Source organism: Drosophila innubila, chromosome X, assembly GCF_004354385.1.
Source record: "Drosophila innubila isolate TH190305 chromosome X, UK_Dinn_1.0, whole genome shotgun sequence".
Lineage (NCBI taxonomy): Eukaryota > Metazoa > Arthropoda > Insecta > Diptera > Drosophilidae > Drosophila > Drosophila innubila.
The window spans coordinates 36,726,532-36,745,738 of record NC_047626.1 but is presented as its reverse complement, the minus strand read 5'-3'; the positions used below and the strand labels follow the sequence as shown (position 1 = coordinate 36,745,738).

Genomic DNA, 19,207 nt, shown 5'->3' with positions numbered 1-19,207 from the left:
TAAACGAACGAAACCCACTTTTTTTGATAGATTTGGGGCCACAAACGAAAAAAAACCATTTTTTTTTTCTATGGCAGAGTTTTTTTTTAGAATTTTTAAAAAATCTGTTTTTTTTTCTTACTTTTCCTTAGAGGTGCGCCCACTTTTGTCATACTTACTTGTTAATGCCAAAACCGATTTTCAAAAAATTTCATATCCATAATATGTAAAAAAAATATGGCAGCTATATGAAATAGTAGTCCGATTTGAACCAAATCTATCAGCTTAGGTAACATAACTCAAAAAACAAAAAAGTTTTTCACACCATGCTGATACTGAATCGATCCCTCCTATGGCAGCTATATGATATAGTAGACCGATTTGAACCAAATATGGTCAAAATGAGTAAAATAGCAACAAATTGATATTGTGTGAGATTGGTTAAGATAGCTCAAAAAACACAAAAAATTTTCATACTAAAGGTCATGCTGCTCCCAAATTAAGTCATAAAAATTGAAAAAAACATCGATACAGATAAAAAAAATACTTCGCCGTTTCGCCATAGATTTTTTATGAATTATATATTAAACAACGCTTAATTAATACAGCTCTGTAAATAAAATAGAAACGAAAACTTAATGAATTTTTTTCAAGTTTTCCTAAAATTGTATATAAAACAAGGGGGCTCCGCCCCCTGCTCGCTTCGCTCGCCTACCCCCGGCTCGCTTCGCTCGCGGTGAGGTGCGGCTACAGTCGAGCACGCTCGACAGTAGGATACGCTGAGCCCATGTACTCTTTTATAAAAGTTGATTGTTGCTCATTTTCAATGGGCTCAGGGTATCAAAAATTACACACGCGAAACTATGAACAACTTTCGGTGTTCTTAAATCACTGTGCTTATCACTGCAGACTACGTTATTAATGCCTCACTGAACTAATATATCACTCGGTATTATATTAAACGTATATAAAGTTAATTAGAAATTGATAAATTGGTAAATCGCAAGTCGTAATCGTAATCGCTTGCAATCGATGTAGCGTGTGTCAAGAGTAGCCACAAACTACAACTTTGCTCAGCCTGCAATCTGGCAGCACCCATTTTCCTCTCTCACTCTCTCCCTTTTACGCAACAAATTCAAGCCTGCCAAAGGCTGCTACAGAGCGCGCGAAATTTGAAATAAAAGGCAATGTCTAATTTTATGAGATTCTTAAAGCGGAAAATGCTAAGTTTTTTTTTACAACGATAATAAGCAGATACTTATTATATATATGTGTAAGGAATCGAAAATATTAATCATTAAAATTATTATTTTGCAGCTTTCAGTGCTCGGCAAAGATGCAAGAGTAGTGCTGCAAAATGATCGCTATTTCTCTCATGCAATTTCGAACATAGCTATCAGCTTCTGCTGAGTTTTGCCATGCAAAAATACATATTTATATATTAACACAATTATATTTTAATCAAATTGTATATTTGTGTATACATAAATTATACATTAACATTTTCATTACATGATATCGATAATATTTTTGCTTATCGCTTAATTCTTATTTGGTACCCAAAAAAAAAAATGGGTACTTATTCGTACTGTCTTTGTGCGCGCCTTGCATACAAACGTATACATGCTGTCTCGCTCCCACGTTTGATTTGCCATGCAAATATAATTATTGAATTAAATGTAAATTCCGAAATAACTTCTCTATTTATGGGTCAATCGCTTTGAAATTTTCAGGTTCGTTTAATACGCATACTTCTCTACTGATTGTTCAGTTAGGGAGTGCTATGTCAAAAATTGCGCCTGTAAATCGTTTTTTTGCAATTTCTGGGCGAAGGGGGCGTGGCATCAAAAATTGGAAACAAACTTGACTTGCGTATGGTATTCACAAACCTGCATTCCAAATTTGAAGTCTCTAGCACTTACAGTCTCTGAGATCGACGCGTTCAAACAGACGGACGGACGGACAGACGGACAGGGCTAGATCGACTCGGCTGTTGATCCTGATCAAGAATATATATACTTTATGGGGTCTGCCACCTCTCCTTCTGCCTGTTACGCACATATTCGTTAAAACAAACCCAATAGACCCCAGTACTTTTTTTTAATTACGGGGTCTAAAAATAAACTCGAACTTAGACTTGATAAAGAATCTCCAGATGGGCATAAGAACTTTAGGACTACGATTATAAACTTTAACATAGAGAAGGTAAAAGAATGCAGCACGTTGATGCACTAAGTAGGTGTAATAGTATACTAGCAATAGAAGACAATACATTTGACGACAATCTAGTAATATGTCAGGTCAGAGGCGAAAATATAAACAAAGTCAAGGAATTAAGTTATACGAAATGAGAAATTGTGTTGTTTATAATAAAATAAAGGATAATTTTGTATTTTACGTTCCTGAATCAATGGAAGAGCATGTCCTTTAAAATATCATAATTAAATGGGTCATGTTGGAACGGACAAAGTTAGTAAAATTATAAGTAAAAGCTATTGGTTTCCAAATATCAAAAAGGTAGAGAACCACATAAGACTCTGTCTTAAATGCATTGCGTTTTCAGCAATAAGTGTCAAACAAGAAGGTTTCTTACATGTTATACCAAAAGGCAATGTACCGTTCTCATAAATACATATAGATCATTATGGACCAATAAACAACAAAGACTCGACAATAAAGCATATTTTAGTAATAGTAGATGCATGCACGAAATTTGTCAGATTATACCCAACCAAAACAACAAAGTCCCGAGAAGCGATAGCCGCTTTAGAAGATAATTTTCGAGCGTATAGTAGACCAATATATATTGTTTCAGACAGGGGAACGTGTTTTACATCCGAACAATTTAATTATTTTTTACAGTTAAATAATGTCAATCACATCAAAGTAGCAACTTGATGTCCTCAAGCAAACGGGCAGGTAGAAAGAATAAACAGAGATTTAGGACCAATGATTATAAAACTACTAAATAATGAAAAAAAACGAACAATGGTACAAGAAATTAGCCGAATTGGAGTACCCATGAATAACACTATCCATAGAAGCATTAAGGAACATCCAAGCACAATGTTATTCTGAGTTAGACAGAGAGGTAAAGATATTGACAGTTTAAAATAAAAACGTAATAGAAGTAGAGCAAATATGTAACGATCGAAATGTATAGGAAATACAATGTAGAGCAGAACAAGCCCAAAACCAGACACATAAATACTTACAACAAAGCTTATGTCGACTCTCGAAATTTTGATTCAACTGTCGGCGTATCAAGCAAACTTATCCCAAAGTTCAAAGGAATACTGTATCAAAGATGTTGAAAATTTTCAACAGTCGCAAAGACCATAAGAAGAAATTTGGGGAGCTCACAATTTAAAACCATAGTTTAATGGAAAAGAGCAGCAAGTCAACGATTGTAGACAAACAAATGATAATGAAAGAAATGATATAGATTCAGATAATGCTGTTGAATCGAAAAATACAAATACAGTTGAAATCATGGACCAGAATTCGAATGTAATAACAAGAAGTAAGTCAAAATGTAAAGATACTAATGAAAATATAAATGTAATGAATAATAAGTAAAAAGGACATATTTGTTCAAGTAACAAAAACGAAAATATAATTATGACAAGAAGTAGATCGGCTCGAGTCGGGCGACTCTTTAAAGCAGGACGGCCGAGCTGTAGTAATAGTATAGCATCGTATAGTATAATAGCGTGTGCAATATTAGTTATTAAGTACATATATTGTATTTAACATATTTCAGTATTTAATATTGATATATTTATACCGTTATATTTTTTTTGTCCAAATATCGAATATGCGATATTTTTTTTGGAATATTTTATGTTATTTTTCCGTTGTTCACTCTGTAGTCTGGGTAGCGAGTAAAAACGGCCCCGAAAATAGTGAGCTGAAGTTATATCTCAGCTTGCCGGCTGCTTCATGGGAAAGTGATCCCTTGCAATTCTAAAATTCGCATAAGGCGTACATGCCGGGATCTTATAAAATCGCCTCGGTGCTTTTAGAGCGGCTAGCGTTCGCTTTAAAATGTGTCAATTGTGATACTCGTAGCCGAATGACAGATCTCCCGCATGCAAATCTGTACTTGAACTCTGTCGCGATTTAAGTCACATCGTCAGAACTAGTATGTAAGCATGCTTGCCAATCCCTAAGTCAAAACACTCATGCGGTAAATAGGTTATCTTATTTTCTATTTAGACAGAGTTCAATATAGTGTTTACAATATTCTTGGCTTACTTCTACTTATCGTATTTACTAGCATGTGATCTTATGTACAATTAAGATATAGTCGACAATAGTGTTAAAGTATATCTGGCTCTTTTCGACTTATTGTTCTATATTCTAATGTGTTAGTTGGAGGGAGATTTCTCCTTTTTACTTATTGTTTTCAAGACGTTGTTTGTATAGATTAGAGTTATAGTATATTTGACTCACTCTTTCTCATTATTTGTGTTATATAATCCTACGTACTAGCTCGTATATTCTTTAACCTATTTTAAGTATACAGGTTCCCACAGTTGTCTATTATTTCTGAGCGCCAGGGTTGCGGTCCATGTGGTAATTCTACGCTGTAGTGACCCTTTCAAGTGGCTTGTGTCCCGAATGTGTTAACGCACTTCGAGGGCTTCTCAGATTGTATGTTCATTTATGAACATCTCCACATAACGCAACGCGTATCTTTAAAGTCCGTGAAATCAAAGTATAGCAAATAAAAGTTCCTTATTTTTTAATCTTATATAATTAAATTCGCTTAGTTATATAACATATTTATATTGAATATAAAAAAATTTAGTATCTCATTGCATACTAATATCGAAGTAATAAACAATGTATCTTATTATATACCATGTTTATACAGTGCATTAATTTGCTTTAATTGAAAGCGAGTTACCTTATTATTATACCGCTTTTTTTTTATTAATTTATATTTTTATTTAAAATTTTTATATTAAACTGAATTTTGTTCGTCACAAAATTGGATATCAGAAATTTTGGGGCTTGAAATTGCTTTCGTCACTACCCTTTTACCTCGTGTAGAGGTTTTTTTTGTGGGATATCAGAAATTTTTGCAATTGCTTTTGCTTTTGTAACTTTATCATTAATGCAGGCAAATAGTAAAATATATAAATTTAGTTGTTCAACGTATTTCAAATTTAAAAAAAAATTGTTCTTTAATTATAAAGAAAAACTAGGGGGCTCCGCCCCCTGCTCGCCTTGCTACAGCCGAGCATACTCTACTGTCGGAGACCCCGTACTTACTATGAAAAAAAAGTTTTTCATACTAAGATTTGGATTTCGCCCGATCAGTGCTATGACAGCTATATGATATAGTGGTTCGATTAGAACCAACTATGGTCAGAATATATAAGTCTAATTTAAATGCATATTCTATTAGTTTGGTTACGATATCTCGTAAAACAAAAAAGTATTTCATACCAAGACTTAATATTGGACCGATTGGCTATATGATATAGTGGTCCGATAACAACTAACTTCGGTCAGGATTTTTAAAACTGACTTAAATGCAAATGCTATCAATTTGGTTAAAATATCTCACTAAACAAACAAGTTTTTCATACTAAAACCTTATTTTGACCCGATCGGTCCTATGACAGCTATATGATATAGTAGTCCGATTTAAACCAACTTTGGTCAGGATATATAAAACCAAGTTTAATGCATATTATATCAATTTGGTTGAGATATATCATAAAACCAAAAAGTTTTTCGTACTAAAACATGATTTTCGACCGATAGAAAAATGTATTTATTCACTTAACAGGTAATATCTTCCAAACCCCTGAACCAAAATATATGTTTCATATACCAAAAAACGCGAAACTGTACGTTTTACAGCATAATAAAATTTAACAGAAATCGTTAGAGCCGTTTTGTCAAAAATCGCCAAAATGTAAGCTTAAAAACATTATATCACCTGTAAAATGTTACCTGAGTACTTTAGAAGAAAAGTTTAAAGGTACGCCTAAAAGCCCTCAAACACATCTTTTTAATGATATTTAGAACATATCTGTAGCTTCTATGGTTTGAAAACTGTTGTGGTTTCAATTTAGCGGGATTAAGCGTTTTCCCGCTAAACTTCAAAAAGTCGTAGAACAAACATTTCTAGATCTTCGAAAAGGAATAAATCCCCATCATTACATTAAAGCTTCTTTAGCGCTTTGATACAAACAGACAAACAAAGAAACTAACTTTTCATTTCATTTTGAGAAGTCCACTAATATTTTCAAAGGTATTTATCTTTTGAACCAGTTATCGGATTTGGGTGATTGATCGACGCGAATTTTTAAGTAGAATTTAAAATATACAAAATTTCACGAAAAGGCCCCAACAGCCCCATTAGCTGCAATCATTTAAATTTTTCCCCTCCCACTTACACCCCCGTATCTTATGACCCAGGTTGGTTAGAAAAAGTTTAAGTATGCCATTTTGTAAGTTAAGACTAAACCTTTCAATCGGTATAAAACTCGATCTGATCGGACAGTCGTAGCAAATTTTCCAACTTAGCTGTATATATTGTTAGTCGCCTTTCGCACCCTTCGTGATGCTTCCGTCACTAACGCGAACTGCCGTCCGCAGTGATATTGCAAGTCGCCTTTCGCACTCTTCGTGTAGCTTTCGTCACTAGCGCGAACTGCCGTTCAGTGATTTTATGTATGCTAAATATATATAATCTTTAAATGGTATAATTTCTTCTTGTTGGGTAGAGTATCACTTTTTGTAAGAAAAAAAGCAGATATTAAAAATATCAAATATTTATAATATATCGATATTTTAAATAGATATATTAAATTTCATTTTAATATTTTTTCAAAACAAAAAATATTATCGATTTGATATTTAAACTAGTCGGCCGGTGCTACAGTCGAGCATACTCAACTGTCGGAGACCCCGTACTTACTATTCAAAAGCAGCCACTTCTAAAAATTAAATAATATTTACGATAAACTTAAATTCTTATATATAAGCCTACATAAATGTAAATCCTTAACAGAGATTAAATTAAAAGTACATGTTCAACATGCAAAATGTTGTTATAAATAAACTAAACAACACTTAATTCATATAAAAATTTAATTAAATAATATATTTGAATCAAAAAAAGTTAACAGATAAATTTATTAAAAACATAAATTTACATACTAAATTTATAAAACATTAATTTTACATAGAATTTTCACATGACATTTATATAAATGTCAATATAATATAATTTAAATAAAATTATTAAACATAAATTCAATACAATATGTCAATATAACATTCAAAAATAATAATTTAAAAAAATTTTAAAATTAAATAATAATTTGAAAAAAAAATTAAAAAATTGCTTAAAAATCAGGTAAAAAAAAGTTGCCCCCGGCGGGAATCGAACCCGCAACAAAACTCCAAAAAATATTGAATGACATAGGCTTGACATATTGAGCCCACTTGCACATATTCGTTTAGCCTCCCAATTTGCCATATTACTTCTTTTATTACTCAATTACAAAATCAAACAAATTTATTTTAGCCTTTAATCATCTTAATAATACATTTATTTATTTTAAATGAAAAAGAAAAATAAATTAAAGTTAAATGTCTTTCGCCCACGGCAGTACTCGAACCCACGAAAATGTTCTGACTCCCCGCCTCTTAGCACACTACGCCACAGAAGTACATGGCTGATCGGACGCCAAATTGTTATATAATAAGTTAACTCAATTTTCATGTTATAAAGCTATTCAAGATTTTTACTTGCCAACGCTCCCTTATCAAATCAAACAGTAAAATTTATTATTTCAATAAGATGGTCAAGAACTATTTACTGTCCAATCAAAGTGAAATGTTAAGCAAAAATCTAGGATACTTTTCTCTTCGTCTATGCAAAATCTAAAGTCTCTAGCATTTAAATTGTTCTTATAATTTGGATATGAAATTTTCTATGTCGATTTTTGGGCGGTAAAGGGGGCGTGGCCGAATTCTAATACAAACTTGGTCTGCTTGCAGTATAGAGGAGCCTACATACCAAGTTTGGCGTCTCAAGCTCTAATTGTTTTTGAGATCTAGGTGTTCATAAAGACGTCAGGACAGCAGGACAGACGGACATTGCTATATCGACTCGGCTTTTGATGCTGATCAAGAATATATATACTTTATAGGGTCTGCCACGCCTCCTTCTGCCTGGTACGCACATTTTTTTTAAAAAAAAAACTTAATAGGCCCCTGTACTTTTTTTAAGTACGGGGTCTAAAAATATTAGAAAGCCCAAGTATTTAATCAAGTTATGCACTATCAAAAAACACAAAAAATTTGCATTCTAAAGGTCATGCCGCTCCACAGAAAGTCAAGAAAATCAAGAAAAACATGCACGGATATACAATTTTATTATAGCGCAGTTTCTCCATATATTTTAATGAATTATATGTTAAACGACGCTCAATTAATGCAGCTTTGAAAAAAAAAAAATTAACACCAAAGTGAAAAATTTTTTTCAGGTGTTCCTTGAATCTTAAAATAAAAAAAATTAAAAAAAAAAAAGCTTAAAAAAGCAACAACATTTTCTTAGTTAAAAAATTAATAGCTCTTAAACTACTGGCTTAAATCTTAGACTGTGTATACTAGCTTTTAGGAAAAGTAAAGCTTTTGAAAATCAATTTTGGGATTTTCGAGTATTGATGACAAAAGTGGGCGCACCGCTAAACAACGGCAAGAAAAAAAAAGCCAAATTTGCCAAAATTCTAAAAAAAAAACTCTGCAATAGAAAAAAAAAGTTTTTCGTCGTTTGGGGTCCCATATCTATCCAAAAAAAGTGGTTTTGGTTCAATTCAGAAGAAAAAAGACCAAATTTGTTGCCTATTGTAATTTATCCATATTTTGGAAAAATGATTTAACTGGCCATTAATATCAGGAGACAAGTATATGGGAGTCCAGTCGCACAAATCTATTTTATTTTATAAAGCAATAGCGTCAATATTTTTAAAGTCTTTATAGTAAAAGGATATATCGTCATGAATAGGATTAAAGCTATATTTTACAAAAATTAAGGGCCTTTTTCTCATCTTAATTTTAAAGCCTACTTTACCCAAAAAGAACTTTACCCTTAATGTGGGCTTTAACTATTTACGTTCTCTTATCTTAATTTTAACATATATTTAGAAATTGTGGATAAGTTGGCAGCTCGGTGTCACACAATGGGTTACACTTTTTTAAAATGGACAACACTTATCAAAGTGTTTGGCGCAAAATTAAAAATCTTGAAATTTTTGTGTAAATTGTGCCTATACCTCATACACTTTAAGAGCTAGAGGAACCAAATTCGGGAGACTACCTTCCATGAGTATGGAGTAACTTAGGAGTATATCAAATTTTTTTCACGCCACCGTTGTCCCATGCTAATCACATAAACAATTCACGTTTTGCATTATTAAAAGCTATTATTCTACATAGTCTTATTAATATCAGATAAGCAATTAACATTAAACAAATTAGGTTAAATGATGATTAATAATCCAGGCACCTACACAGAAAAAAAAAATCCGGGATTCCAGGCTAAAATCAATCCAACCCGGTGTCAGAAGTAAACCAAGTCCGACAAACTTGATTATTTTAATCCTGGCCTTCATAAATTAAGCGCGATTTTAGCCTTAATTTCACTTGTTTTTAGCCTGAATTTAATCCCAAATATCCTGAAATTCAGGCTTAAAATTCGATCCCGACTATTCTCAAATTCGGGTTTAATAAATACAATCCCGACTATTCTTAAATTCAGCCTTTAGTATTTTAATAGCGACCATTCTTAAATTCAGGCTTTTATATTCTATCCTGAATATTCTTAAATTCGGGATCAAGCAATTCGATACCGAATATTCAAAAATTTAGGACAAAAAACCAAGAATTTCTTCTTTTTTTTTAATTTCCACAATAATGAATGTTATTGACAGTGGAACATATTTTTAAAATAAAGTTACTTAAATATCTTAAGTAACTAAACATATAACCGAATAATGCAGCTAATGATGTCGCCGTTCGTCAATGTCTTCAACGAGTCGCCACGATCCCGTTGTCTGTACTTGTTCATATGATCTCGCGGTTCCCGAAAGTTCGGTCCAAGCGGAGAAATTGGGTCTCTAATGTTAACTTTTTGAATGAATTCCACACTTTCAAAGGCCACTTGCTTATCTGTATAAATATATAAAAACGTAAAAATAAAATTTAATATATATATATATATATATATGCCTTATGGATGTGCCCGCAATAATACAAATAAAATAAATCGCACGCACACATGTAACTTAAATTTTTTTTGTTTCAATGTGTACACTGGAAAATAATAGGAACATGTTTCTTCAAGTGAAAAAATTAAACTTCAAATGAAAAAGCGAATAGAATAGATGCGTAAGACGATTCACAACAAAGTATATTTTTTCATTTTCAGTGTATACGAAATAATAAGGCAACAACAAATTACATTCGGATAAGCGACGAGTAACTCATGCAACAACAATGTCTATGAAATTGTTGTTGCTGAGCTCGGCGACATGTCAGAAATGAAAAGAAAGATAACGAATGTGTAAAATTGTTTTTGTTTTAAAAGGATCGAAAGGGACGGAAAACGAAAAGTCAAAAATTGTTTGTGTAATTTGTCAATGTGAACTAAGAGCCTAATAATGTGTAAGATCACACACTACCATATGATATGTGCACAACAAAAACAAATGTACTTCGTGTGTATAGGCTCTGAGCACCCCTGTTTTAGAACCATAAAAAATATTAATAAAATATGAAATACAATACAAATCGATAAAAAAATAAGTATCCTGAGAAATTGTGTAAATTTTAAATATTTCTTTTTGTACACAATAGTAATCAATTAATAGCGAGCCACACAACACAAAAACGAAAAATAAACGGCAAACTACGCAGACATACGTACATTCGTAAATATATGAAGTCACTCACTACTATAAAGAGAAAAAATTTTAAATTGCGAGTGTACGAATAATTATTGTTCTCAGTGTATAGACCATATGTATGTACGCACATTTATACACAAGCACTATTTGATGCCCCAAAAAAAGTGAATAACAAAAAAAGATTACATCCATAAATACATATGTATGTACACAAGCACTGCAATTCACACACATTCATACAGTGTACCACTAAAGTCCCCGTACAGCAGAGCATTTTTTCTTTTTCGAACTAGAAAATTTAATCCATAAGTTATAGAAAAAAAATTTAAATGCAGTATCTTAAATTCATTTATTGTCTGTCATTTAAGATGTATATAAATTTAATATTCCTAATCTTGTTTAACTAATCAATGTTTTGACAAATTGAAATGCAAATTTGACTCCACTAAAGTCTTCGTACAGCAAAGAAAATTAAAAGAAAAAAAATCATATTAATTAAATTAACTTTAAATAAATTAAATTTAATATTTTGTGGGACAGCCATTGGTGCTTAAAACAGAATTTAGTCGGTCTGGCATCGAATCTACCAAATGTTGTGTATATGAATGCTTTGTTTTTGACCACTCCTCTTGTAAAGTTTGGATGAGCATTGGTTTTGAGATTATATTGGGTCTCCTCAATTTTATTTCGAGCCTATCCCACATATGCTCAATAGGATTGAGATCTGGGCTTTGTGGCATCTTTTAAAAATGTGGTTTATCGAACAACAGGTAAATTCGTGTGTTATAAGCAGTGTGTTTTGAGCCGTTATCTTAAATAAAAAAAATAATAACTGGCCAAGGCCCAATTTTTCGGCACTTTGGACAAACTTTTTCTTGAGGATATCAATGTAGTACTTATGGTCCATCCCACAATTTATTATTTCCAGGTTTCCAACACTGCTGGCCGCCATACAGCACCATACCATTACTCCACCACCTACATGTTTGAAAGTATTAATTTTGTTTTTTGGATTATAGACTCCTCCACACACGAATCCTTCCGTCAGACCCAAAAATGTTGTAATTCAATTCGTCCGAGAATATAACTTCGTTTAAACATTCTTTGGACGCGTTTTTTTACTGCCGGGCGACGTCTAAACGTTTTGTTCTATTTCTGAGACTAACGAGAGGCGTGTACACGGCATCTGCGATCGGTTCCCTTACTGTCTTGGGGTGGACTCTTTTTTGAGTCGACAGTGCAAGCTGTCCACTTATTTTTGAGCCACTAACAAAAGGTTCAGTGGCCACCATTCTCTTAGATTAACCTTGTCTCCATGTGAGAGAGCTGGAGGTCGACAAGATTTGATCTTGCTTTCCACTTGGTCTTCATACTGAATTCGATGAATTACAGTTTGAACAGTGGATCGTGGGCAGTCTACCAATGCGGAAATTTCTGCATAAGATTTTCATTTACTTTCCATGTAACTTAAGGATTAGCTGCTTTTTTTCAAGAACTAAATGCTTTCCTGGCATTTTTGCGCTTGGTTTGTGAGCAGTGTATTAATCTCAAAAAAATGTTGGCTTAACTAATACATGTACGGCGCGATGCATTAAAATCATTCGTATTACGCACTTTTTGCAAGACTCTGTTACATTTCTAGCACGTACTAGAATGATCTTTCTTGCTGTACGAAGACTTTAGTGGAGTCAAATTTGCATTTCAATTTGTTAAAACATTGATTAGTTAAACAAGATTAGGAATATTAAATTTTTTACATCTTAAATGACAGACAATAAATGAATTTAAGATACTGCATTTAAATTTTTTTTCTATAACTTATGGATTAAATTTTCTAGTTCGAAAAAGAAAAAATGCTCTGCTGTACGGGGACTTTAGTGGTACACTGTATGAATGGATGTACAGTGCTGCGTTTACGTCGGCGTCGGTTCGTAGAGTTTTGTTGCACAGCTTCTTCGCTTTTGAGCGTCGCGACGCGTCTCAACACGCCGCTTCAGCAATCCAAGGTACAGCGGCGCACAGCTTCTTGTAAAGGATTGCAAATATTTGTACACTGTTGCTAATACATTTATATTTACTGTTTTATTATATAAATACATACTTTTGTATTAATGTACAGTATTAACGAATTTTTAATCAAAATCATTATCTAACAATTGTTACATATCTACTCAGCTTGCAAATATTTGCAAGCGTGTAGAAAAAGCTGTGCGCCACTGTACATTGTACATACGACGCACACTAGGGCCGAAAAGCGTGGCAGAAATCATTTTTTTTAGCGAAAGCGTTCGTAAAAAGTAATAATGGCATTCGATAGAGAAAACTTCAAAGATTACGAATCCAAAATACATTTGAAATCAGGTAAAAATTGTGGTCGTGACAGCCTCTCAAAGTTGACCCATTTTTCAGTGCGCGCAAAAATGTGAAAATTCTATAAAAAAAAATGCAAACTTTAAAGCTGATTTCATGACAAGTTATATGACCGATCTTTATGTTTTTGTTTTCATATGAAAAGTACATTCATTTGTAATTAAATGCCGTAGAATTTTGTTTCTTCACTTGTTGACCTTTAATCCCAGCGATGTTTAAAAAAAGCACTAAAATTAGGCTAGTTTTTGACTTTGATGGAATAGAACAAAAATTTGACTCATTTGGACTCGATCCCACTACCACAGGAGTCTTTGTTAAACAATTCTCTAACGAAATAACCCCGGTCTTTCATGCGTCCAGCTGCGTCTGGGGAAGTTATAGGACAAAAACTGATGCAACCTCGCAAAAAAATGGTGATAGAAGAGGAAGAGTGCAGTACAATTACATACGTTTTCGCTATGACAGGCATCATACGAAATTTTCAATTTATTTTAATTTTTTTTTTTTTGTAACAAGCGTAATAAAACTTTTTTGTATATTAAACAATGCTGTTTAAAGGTTGAAAAAAATTAAAATCAAAATTTCGGACAAAAAAAAAAAGATTTATTGTTTAAATTTTACATGTAAAATATGCACTGAAAATATCTTTCAACTTTGACTTTGAAAACTTTGAATCAATCAGTAGGCCTATCAAACAGTGCAAACACTCATTTTAAAGCTTAAAAAGTTTTCTATCAATTGCTTTTTAAATTTTGAAAATATTTTCACTGGTTCAAAAGATATGATTTTTGCAACGCAAAACGAGGATCTGCCCCACTCTGCGACGCGCCGGCACGCTCAACAGCAAAGATTAAAACTCTACTAACAGACGCCGTCGAGACGCCAAAGTCTCGCTAACGCTGTAAATTTACATGCGCATGTATAAATTCGTATGTACATACATACATACAACTAATAATTATTTGGTAACTTCCTAGTTAATATCGGCAGCGCTTTTTTACATACATACCATTGTATGTATACAAATTGCAGCTCGTGTGTACATACTCACATACATGCATACTCACGGACAAAACTCTACGTACGACCCCTTTTTTTTAAATTTAAGCCAACTTATAGCATTTAAGAAAAAAGTAATGATGCAGTTTTGTTTTAAATCTATTTAATTATAAAATAAAAAAAAAATGTGTTTCTTCAGTAATAACTTTAACAGTTATTCACAAAAAACTGAAAAAAGGCACTGACAAAAGTGTACGTACGATGTTTTTATTCATTCTTTTTGCTGTTCTGTTCTGCTAAAACTTAACTGTAAATTACCGTTTATTTAATTTTATGCTTATGCTTTGCATTCGTTTTTAAATTTATGGCATTTTATTATTTGGAAAAGTGTACGGTCGAGATATTGTCGCCTCGAAAAGAAATTTCTGCTGATTTGCGAAAATTAGTTATTAACTACAGAAATAATAACAAATTATTTGGTGAAATATCAAAATTATTAAATTTTAACAAATCGACAGTACAAACAATATTCAATAACTTTAAATCATCGAGCTGCATTGAGAGTAAGCCGCGCAGTGGCCGTCCAAAGAAGCTCAGTTGTAGAGATGTCTCATTTATCCGCAATACAGCGAGCCGAAATCCCAAGGTGCATGCAACTGATTTGGCCCAGGAGCTAGCTGAAAGGTCCCAAATTATTGTCCACCCACGCACAATAACCAGGACACTAAACAATGAAGGGTACCACTGCAGAATTCCAAGAAGAATTAACCCCTTATAAGCGAGAAGAACCAAAAGCTTCGCTTGGAGTTTGCAAAAAAGCACCTCAATAAGGGAATGGACTTTTGGAAATCGGTTTTATTTACGGAATAGTCGAAATACAACATATTTGGATACGACGGGAAAGCCAAAGTTTGGAGAAAACCAAACACTGCCATGGATACGAGAATTTGATTCGTACCGTAAAACATGGTGGTGGCAGTGTAATGGTTTGGGGAGCAGTTGCAGCATCAGGAGTAGGGAACCTTGTATTTGTTGAAGGGAATATGGATCGTTTCCAATATAAGAGCATATTGGAAACCAATCAGCAGCCATCCGTGGACAAACTATGCTTAGGAGCGACGTGGATCTTTCAACAAGACAATGATCCTAAGCATACATCTCAAATTGTGAAGGACTGGCTACTGTATTATGCTCCACGGCAATTGTATTCCCCTCCACAAAGCCCGGACCTGAACATTATTGAGCATGTTTGGGAAATTTTGGAGCGTAAAATTCGAAAACACACAATTGCTAGTGCTCCAATGCTCAAAGAGAAGCTGCAGGAGGAGTGGCAAAATATAACGGTGGAGGAGCTAACAAATTTAGCAGATTCAATGCCCAGACGTTTGCAAGCGGTCATCGATGCTGGTGGTGGTCCAACCAAATATTAATTTCTTTTTTTGTTATTAATTTTTCCAATTATTTTTTAAGTTCGTACGTACACTTTTGTCAGTGCCTTTTTTCAGTTTTTTGTGAATAACTTTTAAAGTTAATACTGAAGAAACATAATTTTTTTTTTATTTTATAATTAAATAGATTTAAAACAAAACTGCATCATTACTTTTTTCTTAAATGCTATAAGTGGGCTTAAATTTAAAAAAAAGGGGTCGTACGTAGAGTTTTGTCCGCCACTGTATATGTATATGTATGCAGCTTCTTTTTGTTCATCACATCACACATTGCGTTGCTTTGCCGCCGTCACTTTTTTAAATACGTTGTTTTATAATAAATTGCTCATTGACATTATATATATTTACTCAACCGTACGTACATACGTATGTAAGTATGTATATTAGCACTTCACTTTTTGTATTATTATAATTATTGCCGGCGACACCTTTACACACATGTACAAAATAAAATTTACATACATTAAATATAATATACATACGTATGTATGAATGTACACTATGTACACACATACATAAATATACATATTTATAATTATTAATTAGTGACTTACCTTTTAAAAAATTATGCATTTCTTTTAAGTAAAACGAGCGGGCCAACTCCAACTGCCGATCAGCTGTTTTTTCGGCACTCACTGTCACATTTCAATTCGCAGACAAAAATCGACTGACGAAAGATTGTTCAATGCACAATCACAAGCTCTGCTGAACGATTTCACTGAGAGCAGCAAATGAAAGAGAGCATGTCATTTTGCTCTCAGCAAATATATTGATCATTTAAGAATTTTCTACTTAAATCAATTTTTTTTTCGGCTTATTATTCCACTTTTATGCTAAGTCATGCCATTTAATCCTGAATTTAAGAATTATATCCTGAATACATTCTTAAAAAATTCAAGCTAAAATCAAGTTTAAACAACTTGATTTTTAGAATGGATTTTTTTCTGTGTAAAGGTATGCAATAATTGATACACCGTTCGGCGTTGCCCTTAGCAACACCGAAATAATCGCAGGAGGCGAATGTTAAGCCCTTATAGTTTGGATGATCTGCCCTGTAAATTATAGCCGGCCTGCAGCTAAATTTTTGACAAGAAAATCAAAGTTCCCTTGAAAGCCAATTTGTCTAGACCAGTGGTGCACAGCCTCCTATACAGTGAGCATAGGATTTGTCTCTGCCGGCGTTCTGCTGCACATACAAAGTGTAAACGCATTTCATGTGCTTCGCTCTCTTTTGTCTCTTTTTTGTCACTTTAGCAGTGTTGCCAACTTAGCCTTTTTCTGAACAGAGCTGTCCTTTATAAAACTACGTCAGACGGAAAATATGTCAAACATCATCTAGCTGAAAATCTATCCAATTTTATGAAATTAATGCACACTTGGTCAAAAAAAAGAGGGTGCATAATGAAAATATATCAATAATTATATCATCTAAATGTCAATACTTGCTATGTTAAAAGCATCTGTATTTTTTTTTTGCCCTTTTTTCTGTTTGGTTTGTCATTTTTTTCAGCAAAGCGTGAAGAGCGGCAGAAAAAACATACAAATGAAATGCCAACTGTCAATGTATGTGATTGGGCACCGCTGGTCTAGACTGTAAGGTTGATAGCAAGATGAGAAAACGGCCCTAAGTCATGTTTTGAGCAGGCTGGTACCGAGATCTGATTATAAAGCACAATCTTATTCGGATCATTGATAAAAATCACGTCAAGCAATGCATTTGCCGTACTTGTGAAATGAGTAGGCTCCGACGAATCGACTAGACAAAGGCCGAGAGCAGGCATTTCCCCGCCTAAGTGACGTTCAGCGAGCATGTTGCTATTAAAATCACCAATAATTATAACGTCAGTATACTCTGTTGATGAATTTGAAATGTGTTCAATAATGTCTGTCTAATAAAAGATTTGGTCGATATATGCACTTTAACAACATGCTGCTTCTACCCGTTATCTGTAGAAACAAATATTCAATTGCACACCCAGCCGTTTGCTTGCTGATTACTTTGGCTTTTATTTTTGTGTAAATATATATTGCTACATTCGCGATCTGATCTATATAAACTAAAACTATTTCATGAGACCAAAGTAACATCTATATTTGACTTCACAAACAAATACCCAAACTCCTCAATTTTACCTGCAAGACTTTGTGCGTTTATATGGCAAATATTAAGCGCGCTTCTTTGTTTTACAAGAACCCTAATTAATATGTTACTTTTCAATGTGGGTGACCTTATATTGTTAATTGGATTGAACTGTATTGAACAAGTAACGCGCGCAGCCTAAGGAGACAAGTACAAACAGATATATTATTATAAGAGAGTAGTTTACCAAGTCCAAAAACAGAAATATATACGCTTAAGAAAAAGTTAAAAATTATTAAAGCTGTTATAGTCTAAAAAGGCAAATAGTATTTGAGCTTAGCATAGTGAGCATGAACATCATACATATAATAATCTCAGTTTCTAGTCGCGAAAGCTTCGCTGCGATTGATCCTCCGTTGCAGTAACACTCTGATGCTTTGAAAATTTCGTAATGAGCTTTTGTTAATTGCTCATTAACATAGAAAGGCACGTGCGAATCAAACCCAATCATCAGCAAGCTCAGTTGTTGTTTGTGCTCGGGCCGATATGCCCCAATTTGCCTTAGAATGGTAATTTTGTCTCGAACATGGCCCAAGCCAACAATAATGCCACTCGATCTAAGCGGCTTTACTCGGTACATTTTTTTTAAATTTCGGTGGCGTGGTAAATTTTAATGCGAAGCATAGTGCGTTATGTAGCGTTCGCAGGTTTTCGCTCTCGGAAAAGGGCACATTGTGTAGTCGCAAATCAGCAGGCCAAGAATGCGCTCTTCAGCAGAACGAATGATTGATGAGATGTGCGCCGCTTGCTCAGCAAAACGTTGGTTGATCAGCTCCAAGAGTTGCGGAGAAGGTGCATCTGAGAAGCGTCCTTTTTTTAATTCAAGCCCAATATTCTACCGCGAACACTTAGGTGGAGGGACCATAGTAAGTTTGTTTTGGTTATGTTGAGTGCAAAAGTTTGAGAGAGTTTGTGTGTTATGCTTTCAGCTTGACGTTTATTGAGTGTTTTAGTGTTTGTTTGTTCACTTTATGTGATTGTGTGTAATCAAACCAAACCGACGATTTTAAAGGCACAAACTGTTAGGCAAATCTTATTATTGGGTTTGGTTAAATGTTTCCGTAGAGTTTAGAGACTTTATTGCGTCTGACACTGTTTTGTTAAATTTTTTGCTTGTTTAAACGAAGTTTGATTAAATATTTGTGGAGCACTAAAAACTGAACTTGTAGTTGCTTAGAGTAGTCAACCTTCACCTTTTGTGAATAATAATTATATATTATTAATTATATATTAACACAATTTTATTTTAAATTATACATCAACAGTAGAAAAGTTTGTTTTACTTTTTAAAAAAACCGCTAGTTTAGCGGGAAAACAATAAAAATCCGCTAAAA

At 33.5% G+C, this 19,207-nt stretch overlaps 1 protein-coding gene across 1 annotated transcript in view; it reads right to left on the bottom strand.

Moving 5' to 3' along the window:
* LOC117794014 overlaps positions 1-19,207 on the bottom strand; it is a 164,865-nt gene that overhangs the window by 33,217 nt on the left and 112,441 nt on the right. The window lies entirely within an intron of this gene.